At 43.6% G+C, this 15124-nt stretch overlaps 1 protein-coding gene across 1 annotated transcript in view; it reads right to left on the bottom strand.

Annotated features, from left to right (window-relative positions):
* LGI1 (leucine rich glioma inactivated 1) overlaps positions 1–14687 on the bottom strand; it is a 40788-nt gene extending 26101 nt beyond the window's left edge. The window contains exon 1 of the mRNA XM_039483069.1: positions 14610–14687. The gene's annotated coding sequence lies outside the window, so the exon portion shown is untranslated. The remainder of the gene's footprint in view (positions 1–14609) is intronic.
* Positions 14688–15124: the final 437 nt, after the last annotated feature.

Below are 15124 nucleotides of genomic sequence, written 5' to 3'. Positions count from 1 at the left end.
TTTGGAAGGTTTTCACAGCAGTGTTTACTCCAGGCTGAGAAAGGGAAGGATGTGCCCTGTCTCACCACAAAGCCCTGCAGAGATTACTCCAGAAATATCAAACAGTCGCAGGCTGCATTATTTTTCCACCCCAGAGGCAGCCACCTGCTGGAGAAGTCCATTGTGTGGCTCTGCTTGTTTATATACCAGCATGTTGGTAGCACAGTGCTAGGAAAGGATTTGTTGTCTGGCATTTCCTCTTTCTGCTGGCTGGCTATCTCCTTCCAAGTGAAAGAACAGAAAAAATGTAAGATCATATCTAAGCAGTGGCTATGGTTTTGATGTAATTGTCACCTTTTCTAGCAACAGAATAATACACTTTTAAACTATGGCTACTCAGGAGCCAGAGGATTTTCCCTCTTGTGATTATAATAATGTTTGAATAGGTCAAATTTTGGACTTAGACTGCTTGCTACACATTACTTTCCTGAGACATTGCCCTAATCCAGTCTCATGCGCATGCTTCTGGATCATGATTTGGCAGCTACGAGAGTCATGGGACAGTTTCTGCTGTTGCTTTTGTGCTGAATACTTCCAAGATCACCATGGAGACTCCTATTCTCCGAATGACATTGCAATAGATGCCTCTTCCCATGAAAAAAACTCTTGTGTGAAGGCTCAGAGGAAGAAACTCTTTATGAGAATGTACTTTTGGAGATTTGCCCTTTACACCCTGGGGGCAGGGTTTGCCACCTTCTCCACAGGTTCAAAAGCATGATGCTGTGAAGGCAGCTAAACCCCTCCCTGCAGGGGTGGGGGAGATCCACAGACAGATGTCTCTCTTGTCATGTGGATAGGATGGGGGGTGGGGATGATCTTTTGGCCTCTATAATGGTGTCCGCAGAGAAAAATGTTGAGGTAGCAAGAATGGTAATCAATCCTTCTTTAATATTTTAATATTTTGTTTAAAGTTGAATGTGACTTTGATGGAGGCAGGATTTCATCCAAGATGTCTATTTGAAATATTTTCTGCCTGCTAGATGCACTTGCATTAACTAATTTGTGAGACTGTACTTTTAATTTTTACAGTTATGGACCTAGCACAATACATTTTTGTTTGTATTAATGGCAGAGAATACAATCTGATGTTCGTATGAAAAGACTGACTGTTTTGTTCCATTTTAAGATACTTGTACTTCTCTCACTGCTTAGATACCAAGGTGATAGGCCTCTTGAAAGTACTTTGGATAGAAAGATAGATGATATCCAGTGTTTAATTTCTGAATAATCTTTGTCGTAAAATAACACTACATTTTATTTAATTTGAAATATAACCCATTTTATTTTCATTATCCGGCAATCAGTAGTGCACTGGTCTGAACACAAGATCAATTCTAATCTGGCTGGCATTCAGTATTATTAAATGAGGCTCAGCATAGTACTGTACAAGTAGCTTTAAAAGTAGATGAAAATGGAATTTTACTTATTCATTTCATTTCACTGCACTGAACAGTCTCTTTATATCTCTCTGTCCTTCACTTTCTTCTAAATGATCAACTGTTGGTCACTTTGGACTAGATAGTGCCACCCTTACACATGATGAGTATTACCTTGCTCTGCTAGTAATCCCATTAAAATAAAAAGTGGAAAATGGACAGATTCTGCCACCCTTAAATTTTAGTCTGCCTTAAATTAAAAATACTTTTAAAATCTAACAGCATGGTCTCAGACATTCCAGCACACTATTATAAACTAAACACTGACCACTGTTACAGAATATTGTAGTATTTTCTTATATTTAAGAGAAACAAGCTGGAAGACTATGGTTATTTTGGCTGACCCGGTCACAGAATTTCATCCATTAATTCCTGCTTCAGGCCCATAATTTCTTGTTGAACAGAGCATGATAGGTGTCTGTGCAGGCCAGGAGTTTGCTTGATCAAATGCAATTGCAGGATTGTGACCTTAGTCCCTCTTTACTATACTGCTGCTTGGATTGTAGGATCTTTGGTGCACAGACCATGTCTTGTCTTGTCCATGTTCCACACAATGTTAGGTGCACTGTTGGTGCCCAACAAATAAATAATAAATATAAAAACAATGACATGCCACTGGTTTCTTCTCAACGTTCATCATGAACAAATTATTATGTATCTATGTTGTGTCTATTGTGCACAAAACTACCTGTGTATCAAGAAACAAGGGAATGCATGTATGTATTTTTACTGTGCTTTAACATTGAAATGTGTTGTAGCTCTGCCCACATGCTACCCACTTATACAAAACAAGTCTGATAGGATACAATATAGTTTAAAGAGAATGTAAACTGTGGCTATCTTGCTTTCATTGTTGGAATACCCACCTGATTCTGTCTTCTTTGCTGCTGTGCTTATAGCTTATTCTATTTCCGCCTTCCCCGTTATTTAACTTCTACTACAGAATTGAAAAGCAGAATTATGCCCCTTTTAATGGATTTCTTTATTGGTGTGGTTGTCATCAACAAGTTTCCACCGCAGCAGCTCTACAAATTAATCTATGTTTATACGTTCCTTGCTTTCTTATAAAAACTTCAGTAGTTTGGAGATTTTCAACATAATTTATTTTTAAAATCTTCTCCAAATTTAAAACTGTAATTAATTAATTTCAGGAGGTGTTAGTTTCTGAAGTCCCTTAATTTCAATGCAATTTAATAAAACTATGAAAAAGCAGTTAATGCACAATCATAATAACTTTTGAATGAGATTCTTGGTAGGCTAAATTCATTATATAAATGTGTATGTGTATATGTGTTTATAATCTTTTAATGAATTTAGTACTAATGCCAGGTGCCAGGTTGAAAGCTCTAGACTGAAATGATCTGCCACAGAATAAACATGGCAGACACAGTAGCAGTACAAGGACAGTAGTAGGGTTGCCAGTTTTGGTTGGATGTATTCCTGGAGGTTTCATCACAGGACAGAATCTAATTTAATTAAAGATTAATCTTTAATTCCTGGAGACTCCAGGACAATCCTGGAGGATTGGCAACCCCTGACAGTAGACAGTTGTCTACATCATAAAATCACCACTAGACCTTTTTAGAAGCTAGTACACAGTTCTATAGAACTGTAGATTAATGTTGTAACACTGAAAATACACAGAATATCATGTTAATGATCTCAGAAAATTAAATACCTGTACACTGAAATGTCAATTGAAACAAAATTTCTTTCACCCTTTCACAGACTGAAAATGTGTGATCCTTCAAATGCTATACTACACTGGTGATTATGTTGCAAAGGAACCATGCAGCAAGTTTTGCTGTGGACATAAGCAGAAATCTCTCCCTTCTTCTGCAGAGGGGAGGCAAGTGAAAGGTCAGCTGCCTCTATGACACCATTCCTTCGTCCTCTGGAGTATACAAACAGCACCTGATGGGTTCAGAATCAGTGCAGAATTTGAGAGTGGAAACTGGGTAGGTCTGGGATCATCAGGATTAGATGACACAATAGTAAGAACACTTGAACCTGGTCTACAATTGTGCTTCCATGGTTGCTAGCACTGGTGGTGCTACACTGTGCTATGCAACAGTGCAAAATATCTTAGTGCAGACAGGACCTCACTTCATGGTCTCTTCCCAGAGTGCCTCACATCTTTCTTTTCCTTCATTAGAGTTCTCCCATCCTCTTCCTCCCTTTAGTGCCTCCCTGCTTTCCCATACTCTAAGGGGAGCTGCTGCACGTAGTAAAGGTGGGGTATGCCAGGTCTCCTTTTTTCTGCCCCCTATGTTGCCTCTTCTTACACTGCTCTCTAGAGAGTTTCTGCTGTTGACACTGTTGAAGGTAAGAGATGGCTGGATGGATCTCTCTTCTGACCCACCTTTGGGACTGCCACTGCTGCTGTCACTATTGAAGGTGGGGAGGCCAAGTCCCCTGCCCTTCTCCTCTGATATTAACTCTTTTAGATCCATCAGGGTGGCAGCAGTCTGTTGCTACTGTTGAAAGTGTGGAGGCAGATTCTCTTTTCCTCTGTCATGCTCTTACCATCTGTTTATAGATGAATTAGGTTTTCTACTAAGTTGCCCTCTTATGGCTGGAGGCTGCTGTACCAGTTCATTGAATGGGTTAGCTCAGCTGTGAGCCAAGGAGTTTGCATCAATCCTAGCACCACAGATGGCTGCCTGGATAGTTCCCCCAATAGCAATGAATTGGTCATGTACCATCCAGAATTGGAGAACTCTTAGCCTCAGACTTCATGGTTCCAAAAGCCATTGGGTGGCCGTGGCTGTAGTGGGGAATGAGAAAAACTGTGACAAATGGCTGATATTAGCAGTCATTTTCATTTAGAAATTAAGTATATTTCCACAATAAATAAAGCTATAAACTCACTTTAAAGATTAATTCTGAGATTTGAATTGACATTTAAAGAGTACCCACATTAGGGAATTCATCACCATGGGTTTTGTGGGCCCCAAAGATTGTCCTTGATTTTGAATGATGACTAGATAGACGTAAACTGATAAAATATATTTGAAACATTAATTTGGTTATGAATATGTTGATGTTCTTCATATACCATGTAAACATGACATCAGATCAGGGGCGGCTCTAGCCATTTCGCCGCCCCAAGCACGGCGGCACGCCATGGGGGGCGCTCTGCCGGTCGCTGGTCCCGCGGCTCTGGTGGACCTCCCACAGGCGTGCCTGCGGATTGCTCCACCGAAACTGCGGGCCCAGTGGACCCTCCGCAGGCACACCTGCGGGAGGTCCACTGGAGCCACCTGCCGCCCTCCCGGCGATCAGCAGAGTGCCCCCCGCGGCATGCCGCCCCAAGCACGCGCTTGGCGTGCTGGGGCCTGGAGCCGCCCCTGCATCAGATAGTGGTGCTTTTTAACTTCCTGCTTTGAGGGGGAACAGGTTGGGTGATAACATTTTTAGGCATGGTCCACAGCGACATAAAGAGTTAATCTATCCCTGAAATATAAAAAGTCCTCAAAATAAGAAGCAAAAGGAAATCCTAGGGCAATCACTCATACGCAGCATCCAGAAACATAAACTACTTTTACAGATATTTATTATAGTAACCTTATTTTTTAAAACAGTTCTCATAACTGCTTTTGAGAACTATTTTTTAAATGACAAACAGGACCATTACAACTGCAGTTGAATCAGATAGTCTCAGTGGGGCCATGCTGCCATTATCGACTGTATAAATATTGCCATTGGCTCACAGCCCAGCTTATTTTAATGTTTCTAGTTGAGCTCTGGAAACTTCATGGAAATGCTAGGCCTATGATTCTTGCTTGGATTGTTCTCTTGAGTGCAGCAGACTCTACTGTAAGCTCACTAAATAATGTAGCTTCCACAACATCATAATGTTCAAACTGAGAGGAAGCTAAAGTGGAGCTGTTGTGAATTAAAACAATTGTAGTGCTTCACACATACTTAACTCATTGTTGTATTAAACACCACCTTAAAACTGGTGTTACTGTCAAAAACAAAATGTAAAGCAAACACATCAACAAAAGCTGCAAAACATTAAGGGGAATTCAAGGATACCACTGCATCAATGACTGCCACAGTTAACAAGGTAAAGATCCAGTTCATGAGTTGTGCTTAAAGGGCAGATCACCTGGTGTAAATCAGGAAGACCAAGGCACAACTGAAGTTGCATCTAGCAAGGGATGTGAAGGGTAACAAGAAGGGTTTCTACACATATGTTAGCAACGAGAAGAAGATCAGGGAAAGTATGCGGCCCTTACTGAATGGGGGAGGCAACATTGTGACAGATGATGTGGAAAAAGCTGAAGTTCTCAATGCTGTTTTTGCCTCGGTCTTCACAGACAAGGTCAGCTCCCAGACTGTTGCACTGGGTAGGGTGACCAGACAGCAAGTATGAAAAATCAGGACAGGGGGTGGGGGGAGCCTATACAAGAAAAAGACCCAAAAATCAGGACTGTCCCTATAAAATCGGGACATCTGGTCACCCACTGGGCAACACAGTATGGGGAGGAGGTGAGCAGCTCTTGGTGGTGAAAGAAAAGGTTAAGGACTATTTAGAAAAGCTGGACATGCACAAGTCCATGGGGCCAGATGCAATACATCAGAGGATGCTGAGGGAGTTGGCTGATGTGATTGCAGAGCCCTTGGCCATTATCTCTGAAAATTCAGGGCAATCGGGAGAGATCCCGGATGTTTGGAAAATGGCAAATATGGTGCCAATATTTAAAAAAGGGAAGAAAGAGAACCCAGGGAACTACAGAAGGGAACTACTTCAGTCCCCGGCAAAATCATGGAGCAGGTTCTCAAGGAATCCATTTTGAAGCACTTGGAGGAGAGGAAGGTGATCAGGAACAGTCAACATGGATTCACCAAGGGCAAGTTATGCCTGACCAACCTGATTGCCTTCTATAATGAGATAACTGGCTCTGTGAATGTGGGGAAAGTGGGGAATGTGATATATCTTGACTTTAGCAAAGCTTTGGATGTGGTGTCCCACAGTATTCTTGCCAGCAAGTTAAAGAAGTATGGATTAGATGAATGGACTATACGGTGGACAGAAAGCTGGCTAGATTGTCAGGCTCAACGGGTAGTGATCAACAGTTTGATGTCTAGTTGGCAGCTTGTATCAAGCAGAGTGCCCCAGGGGTCAGTTCTGGGGCCGGTTTTGTTCAACATCTTTATTAATGAATTGCACCCTCAGTAAGGTTGCAGATGACACTAAGCTCAGGGGAGAGGTAGATACGCTGTAGGGTAGGGATGTGGTCCAGAATGACATAGACAAATTGGAAGATTGGGCCAAAAGAAAACTGATGAGGTTCAACAAGGAAAAGTGCAGAGTCCTGACTTAGGAAGGAAGCAGTCTACAGAACCAGACTAACACAGCTACCCCTCTGATACTTAGGAAGGAAGAATCCCATGCAGCGCTAAGCAGCAGTTCTGCAGAAAAGGACCTGGGGATTTCAGTGGATGAGAAGCTGGATATGAGTCAGCAATGTGCCCTTGTTGCCAAGAAGGCCAACGGCATATTGGGCTGCATTAGTAGGAGCATTGCCAGCAGATCAAGGGAAGTGATTAGTCCCCCTATTTGGCACTGGTGAGGCCACACCTGGAGTATTGTGTCCAGTTTTGGTCCCCCCACTACAGAAGGGATGTGGACAAATTGAAGACAGTCCACAGGAGGGCAACAAAAATGAGTAGGGGGCTGGAGCACATGACTTACGAGGAGAGGCCAAGGAAACTGGACTTATTTAGTCTGCAGAGAGAAGAGTGAGGGGGTATTTGATAGCAGCCTTCAACTACCTGAAGGGGGGTTCCAAAGAGGATGGTGCTAGGCTGTTCTCTGTGGTGGCAGATGACAGAACAAGAAACAATGGTCTCAAGTTGCAGTGGAGTAGGTCTAGGTTGGATATTAAGAAACACTATTTCACTAGGAAGCACTGGTGAAGCACTGGAATGGGCTACCTAGGGAGGTGGTGGAATCTCAATCCTTAGAGGTTTTTAAGGCCCGGCTTAACAAAGCCCTGGCTGGGATGATTTAGTTGGTGTTGGTCCTGCTTTGAGCAGAGGGCTGGACTAGATGACCTCCTGATGTCTCTTCCAACCCTAATATTCTGCGAGCAGCGGCACGGGAGCCGGCGAACAGGGCTGCTAACAGGGGAGTTTGAGTGGGAGAGTTCCCATTGGAGGAGCAGGTATTTGGATTTGCATCTGTCTTTGTGTATTTGCATCTGTCTTTGTAGTGCTTGTATCTATCTGTAGAGGCCCGTCGGGGCAGACTGCTGAGCAGGCAGCTGAGCCCTGAGTAGGGGGCGGAGCTAGGCTGAGGAGGGGCCTATAAAAGCGGCCACCCAGCCAGGCAGCGGCACAGCCGGCGAACAGGGCTGCTAACAGGGGAGTTTGAGTGGGAGTTTACAGGGGGAGGCGGAAGGGGGCGGCACCGTGTTTCCTGTGTTCCCCAGGTCGGAACGCCGAGCGAGGCCGAGACAGCAGCAGCCATGAGCCAAGCAGCAGAGGACACACCGAGGATGAGAGCATGCAGCAGCTGCGGTATGTACATGGTCCTAGCGGGGGACCCAGAACAGTACTATGTATGCATGAAGTGCCGCCTAATAGAGCTGCTGGAGGAAAAGATCCAGGGTCTAGAGCTGCAGGTAGAAACCCTGGTAGAGCATAGAAGGGGGTTCGAGCAGCTGATGGAGCAATGGCAAGCAGTGGCTGAAGGGGAATGCCCAGGAGTACAGGGGGAAGCAGGGGCTAAGGCCAGTGAGGGGGGACTGCCAGATGAGGAATATGGGCAGTGGAAGCATGTGACCGTGAGAAGCAGGAAGGGGAAATGGAGAGCCAGTGAGGGAGAAATAGAGCTAAGGAACAGGTTTGAAGGTTTGGAGAATGAGGAAGGGGTACAGCAGGTGGTAGCTGACGGTGGGAGGGCAAGGAAAAAGAGAAGAGCGGCTAGTCCGATAGAAAGAGGGGAGGAGTCGATGGAGACAGCACCAAGTTTGGGCCCAGGAAGGATGCAGGATTGCTTAAGGGGAACCACAAGGGATGATAGGAATGGAAGGAGCTTGCAACCAGGGGGGACGGAGGATAGGTTAGAGGACCGCACTGTCCCCAGGCAAAGGCAGGTCTATCTGATTGGGGATTCCATACTGAGAAGGTTGGACAGGCCTGTGACCAGGGCCGATCCAGAGAACAGAAGGGTGTGCTGTCTACCAGGCGCTAAAATACGGGATGTGGACCTGAGGTTGAAAAGGATCCTAAGAGGAGCAGGTAAGAACCCGTTGATCATCCTTCATGTAGGAACGAATGACACGGCTAGATTCTCGCTAGAGAGGATCAAGGGAGACTATGCCAGGTTGGGTAAGACACTCAAGGAAATTGAGGCTCAGGTGATCTTCAGTGGGATTCTACCTGTCCCTAGGGAAGGGCGCCAAAGGGGTGACAAGATCGTGACGATAAATAGTTGGCTGAGAGAGTGGTGTTACAAGGAGGGCTTTGGGATGTATGGGCACTGGGAGGCTTTTGGGGACAGAGAACTGTTCTCACGGGATGGGCTCCACCTAAGTAGGGAAGGAAGTAGAATTCTAGGAGGGAGGCTGGCTCATCTGATTAAAAGAGCTTTAAACTAGACATTGTGGGGAGACAGTCCACGTACTCTCCACACCAAATTTATACATTGAGAGTGAGAACAACAGGATAACAACAGATATAGCCAGAGGGGGAGGGTTAGGTATAAGGAAGGGGGGAGGGGACGGATACTAGACCGACAGGTCATACTGGTAGTACTGTGTCCCTACCAAGTTGGGTGAAAAGGGTGAGAGGAGCCAAACAGCAAAAATTAGGATGTTTGTTCACCAGAAGCTTAGGTAACAAAATGGAGGAACTGGAGCTCCTGGTCCGAGAATTGAAACCAGATATTGTAGGAATAACCGAAACATGGTGGAACGGTAGCCATGACTGGAGTACAGGTATGGAAGGGTATGTGCTGTTTAGGAAAGACCGAAACAAAGGTAAAGGTGGGGGAGTAGCATTGTATGTCAATAATGAGGTGAAATGTAACGAAATAACTAGCAATGCAATGGATAATACGGAGTCTGTTTGGGCAATGGTGACATTGGGGAAGAAAACTACTAGAGCGTCCCCTGGGATAGTGATTGGGGTGTGCTATAGACCGCCGGGATCTAGCCTGGATATGGATAGAGAGCTCTTTAATGTTTTTAAGGAGGTAAATACTAATAGGAACTGTATGATCATGCGAGACTTTAACTTCCCGGATATAGATTGGGAAACAAATGCTAGTAATAATAATAGGGCTCAGCTTTTCCTAGACGTGATAGCTGATGAATTCCTTCATCAAGTAGTTGCTGAACCGACGAGGGGGGATGCCATTTTAGATCTGATTTTGGTGAGTAACAAGGACCTTGTTGAGGAAATAGTTGTAGGGGACAACCTTGGCTCGAGTGATCATGAGCTTATTCGTTTCAGAATAAATGGAAGGATAAACAAAATTGCATCTGAGACTAAGGTTTACGATTTCAAAAGGGCTAACTTTACTAAATTAAGGCGACTAGTTAGGGAAGTGGATTGGACTAACATATTTAGGGATCTAAAGGTGGAAGACGCCTGGGGTTACTTCAGGTTGAAGTTGCAGGAGCTGTCAGAGGCCTGTATCCCGAGAAAGGGAAAACAGTTCGTAGGTAGCAGTTTTAGACCGAGCTGGATGAGCAAGCGTCTCAGAGGGGTGATTAAGAAAAAACAGAAAGCGTACAAAGACTGGAAAATGGGAGGGATCAGCAAAGAAACCTACCTTATTGAGGTCAGAGGGTGTAGGGAAGCAGTGAGAAAGGCAAAGAGCCGGGTGGAGATGGACCTAGCGAAGGGGATTAAAACCAATAGCAAAAGGTTTTTTAGCCATATAAATAGGAAGAAAACCAAGAAGGAAGAAGTGGGACTGCTTAAAACTTTAAACGGAGTGGAGATTAGGGATAATCTTGGCATGGCACAATATCTAAATGAATATTTTGCCTCGGTCTTTAATGAGGCTAATGAAGGGCTAAGGAATAGTGGTAGAGGGACTGACGGGAATGAAGATATGGGGGTAGACATTACGGTATCTGAGGTAGAAGCCAAACTTGAACAGCTTAACGGAAGTAAATCAGGGGGCCCGGATAATCTTCATCCTAGAATATTAAGGGAATTGGCGAGTGAAATTGCAAGCCCGTTAGCGATAATTTTTAATAAATCTCTAAACTCGGGGGTTGTACTGTTTGACTGGAGATTAGCTAATATAGTTCCTATATTCAAGAAGGGGAAAAAAAGTGACCCGGGTAACTACAGGCCTGTTAGTTTAACATCTGTAGTATGCAAAGTCATGGAAAAATTTTTAAAGGAGAGAGTAGTTACGGACCTTGAGGCCAATGGCAACTGGGACAAATTACAGCATGGTTTTACGAAAGGTAGATCATGCCAAACCAACCTGATCTCCTTCTTTGAGAAAGTAACAGATTTTTTAGACAAGGGAAATGCGGTGGATCTAATATATCTTGATTTCAGTAAGGCGTTTGATACGGTACCGCATGAGGAATTACTGGTTAAATTGGAAAAGATGGGGATCGAAATGAAAATCCAGAGATGGATAAGGAGCTGGTTAAAGGGGAGACTGCAGAGGGTCATATTGAAGGGTGATCTGTCGGGTTGGAGGGGGGTTACCAGTGGAGTTCCTCAAGGTTTGGTTTTGGGTCCGATTTTATTCAATCTATTTATCGCTGACCTTGGAACCAAAAGTAGGAGTGGGCTGATAAAGTTTGCGGATGACACCAAGTTGGGAGGTATTGCCAATTCGGAAAAGGATTGGGATATCCTCCAGGGAGATTTGGATGACCTTGTAAACTGGAGTATTAGTAACAGGATGAAATTCAATAATGAGAAGTGTAAGGTTATGCATTTAGGGATGACTAACAAGAATTTTAGTTATAAGCTGGGGACGCACCAGTTGGAAGTAACGGAGGAGGAGAAGGACCTAGGAGTCCTGGTTGATCGTAGGATGACTATGATTAGGCAATGTGATGTGGCCGTTAAAAAAGCTAATGCGGTCTTGGGATGCATTAGGCGAGGTATTTCTAGTAGAGATAAGGAGGTGCTAGTCCCGTTATATAAGGCGTTGGTGAGACCTCATTTGGAGTATTGTGTGCAGTTTTGGTATCCCATGTTTAAGAAGGATGAATTCAAACTGGAACGGGTACAAAGAAGGGCCACTAGAATGTTCCGAGGAATGGAAAGCCTGTCGTATGAAAGGAGACTTGAGGAGCTCGGTTTGTTTTCCTTAACCAAAAGAAGGATAAGAGGAGATATCATTGCATTCTTTAAATGTATCCCTCTTTATCAGAGGGATAAATACCAGGGAAGGAGAGGAATTATTTCAGCTCAGTGCTAATGTTGACACGAGGACAAACGGATATAAATTGTCAGTCAGGAAATTTAGGCTTGAAATTAGATGAAGGTTTCTAACCATCAGAGGAGTGCAATTCTGGAACAGCCTACCGAGGGAAACAGTGGGGGCGAAGGACCTCCATGACTTTAAGATTAAGCTGGATAAGTTTATGGAGGGGATGGTATGATAGGATAACGGGTTTAGTCAATAGGTCAATAACGTGCCACACTGGTAATTAGTACAAAGGGTCAATGTTGGGATATTGTTAGCCTTTTCCAGAGGGTACCGGACTCTGGCTGGAGAGTCTTGCCCACATGCTCGGGGTTCAGCTGATCGCCATATTTGGGGTCGGGAAGGAATTTTCCTCCAGGGTAGATTGGCAGTGGCCCTGGAGGTTTTTCGCCTTCCTCCGAAGCATGGGGCAAGGGTCGCTTGCTGGTGGATTATCTGCTACTTGAAGTCTTTAAATCATGATTTGGAGCATTCAACAGCAGAGTCAAGGGAGAGAATTAGTTCAGGAGTGGGTGGATCGGCTTATGTGGCCTGCATCTTGCAGGAGGTCTGTCATGGGTCTACCCTCACTTGAAACTGGCCGGTTTCAAAGTGAGGACCCGCATGTATCCCCCCACCCTAAAATCCTAGGGTAGGTCTCCCCTTTGGCTGCCACCACCCGGTCAATTTCGTGGGCCGGGACACCCCTGTTTCCCCCCTGTCTCCCTTCAAAGACACTCCCTGGGAACACAGATCAATTCACAGAGGAGGAACCTTCCCCCTCCCCTCTCTTCCCTCTCTCCAGCCTGCTCTGAAGAGAGATACCTGGATTCAAACGCCTTGAATCTCTACACACAGGGAAGCAGCCCACTTCCCCCTCCCCTTCCCCTGAATTTCCCCAAGGGAAGGAATTAACCAAGTCCAATGAAAAGAAAAGAATTTATTAAGAGAACAAAAAGAAAATACAGAATCTCTATGAGCCCAAGCTGGACACTCATAGGGTATAACCTTATCAATCTCTGGAGAGAATTCCCCCTCCCCCCTTTCTCAGTCAAAGCAAAATCACAGCAAACAGGAATAAAGCATTTCCTTTAGCAAACACACAATTGCAAATATAGAAATCAAATCATAAGACTAATTCGCCTTTCTAATTAATACTCACTATTAATTAGTAGAAACTACTCCAGGAGTAGTCATGGAGTACATGGAGACATGACTGGCCTTTCTTAGATTCAAAAAGAGAACTAACTAAGAACACAGACAAAGGCTTCCCTCCACAGAGATTTGAAATTATCTCGTCTCTGATTGGTCCTCTGGTCAGGTGGTCACCAGGTACTGCATGTTAACCCTCTACAGGTAAAACAGACTTTAACCCTTAACTATCTGTTTATGACAAGGTCAGACTAGATGATCATAATGGTCCCTTCTGATCTTGAATTCTATGATTCTATGATTCTATGGTTCTATGATCAGTGCATCTGCATTGACATCAATGGACCTATTCCAATTAATGCTAGATGAGGATCTGTCCCAAAGAGTGATTCTACTTTGTAAACTGACTCTCTCAGAATGGCAGTGTAGGTTCCATGTAGCTTGCTTCTCAGTGACTTTCAGATCAAATTGGCTCAATTTTGAAGTACTTTTTTCCCCCTAACATCCAACACTGTAAACTCAAGTTGGAATCTGAAAAGTGGACTGTATTCTTTCTGGTTTTTGTTCTAACATCTAATAATAAAGATTCTGCCTTATCCCTGTGCAATCCAACTTTGCCCATAGTTACACAGACTTGGAGCCAGATTTTCAATGAGATTAGCAATTATTTAGGCACCAAAATAAGTTTTTCTAAATTGTTCAGCATATGGGGTGCTGACAAGTTCTAAAAATCTGGTCACAAGTGTTACAATGGGAGCAGCTGGTGCTGCACACTTTTGCAAATCTGAGCCTTAGGATGTTTGGTTTCTTATCTTTCTGGTGTGTTTGATTTTTGTCTTTGGTGGTAACTGAGAGCAAAATTTGACACTCCTTCCGCACAATTGGAACGTAGGTAACAATTCTGCTAGTGATGTTTGAGCCAGAATAGAATCCAGCTCATTTTCTCATATGTAGGTACGTTGACTCTATACTGCTAACAGAAGTAAAAAAGCAATACAAATTATTTTTGTCACCGAAGCAAGTGAATTAGACTCTAAAAATAGGGAGCTGATTTGTTGAGTGAGCAGATGCATCCGACGAAGTGGGTATTCACCCACGAAAGCTCATGCTCCAAAACGTCTGTTAGTCTATAAGGTGCCACAGGACTCTTTGCTATTTTTACAAAGTAATTTTTCTGCCCCTAATCACACTTTATGACGGAAGTACAACTTCCAAATAGCATAAAAAAGCAAAGCATGAACCATGGATTTGCCTGTGATGCTTTTGTTGCAAATGTATGCCTGAGCTAAAAATGCTACAAACAATGAGCACCAAGAGGAGCTTTTATTAACTATAATTTGTGTAACAGGCAAACAAATTTGACTGCATCTGCATTTCAGCAAAGCAACACCAAACTAATCCAAAGGGTCACTCCTCTTTCTATGAAGATTTCAAAGCATTTCCTGACAGGCAGAATTAATTTGAGTTTCAGCTGCCCACTGTTTAGATAATCTCTAAATCATTTTAGAATTACAATTAATAATCTCATTCCAGCAGGTTTGTACAGGGAAATGGTGGGGAATAAGGTTCTCCCATACCTCAGCGCCGCCCCATTTATCTTCATTGACTTTCAGTGGAACTGAAGATCCCAAGTAGCAAGGTGCTTTTGAACATTTTACTCCGTCCCATACTGAAGGCTGTGTCTAAATGCACAGGCTATCCCTAAATTTCTGTAGAAGTGCAGCTAAAAAAGGGAGAATTGCACTTACCGAAATGTCATTTTATTGGCTTATTTGGATGTGTGTTTCAAATTCTACTGGTTATTTTTTTAGGAACGTTTAGCAATGAGGAGATTTCTTTTTTGCATATCTGCACTGATAGAAGTGTCTTATTTTTAGATGGCAAAGAAACAAACAAGTTATTTAAATATATAGAAACATATACTACTTTGACCTCCTCAATATGTACATGCAAATCCCCTGATACTGGTGGGAGTTCTGCCACTGATTGAGGGCAGTACATAGCCCAAATAAAATGGAATTTATTTTTATCTAATTCTTTTCATACCCAAGGACTCTGAGAGGCTTTGCAATTACATTCAGTACTGGAAGAA

Source organism: Mauremys reevesii, linkage group 7 (assembly GCF_016161935.1).
Source record: "Mauremys reevesii isolate NIE-2019 linkage group 7, ASM1616193v1, whole genome shotgun sequence".
Lineage (NCBI taxonomy): Eukaryota > Metazoa > Chordata > Testudines > Geoemydidae > Mauremys > Mauremys reevesii.
This window is presented reverse-complemented; position numbering and strand designations above follow the sequence as displayed.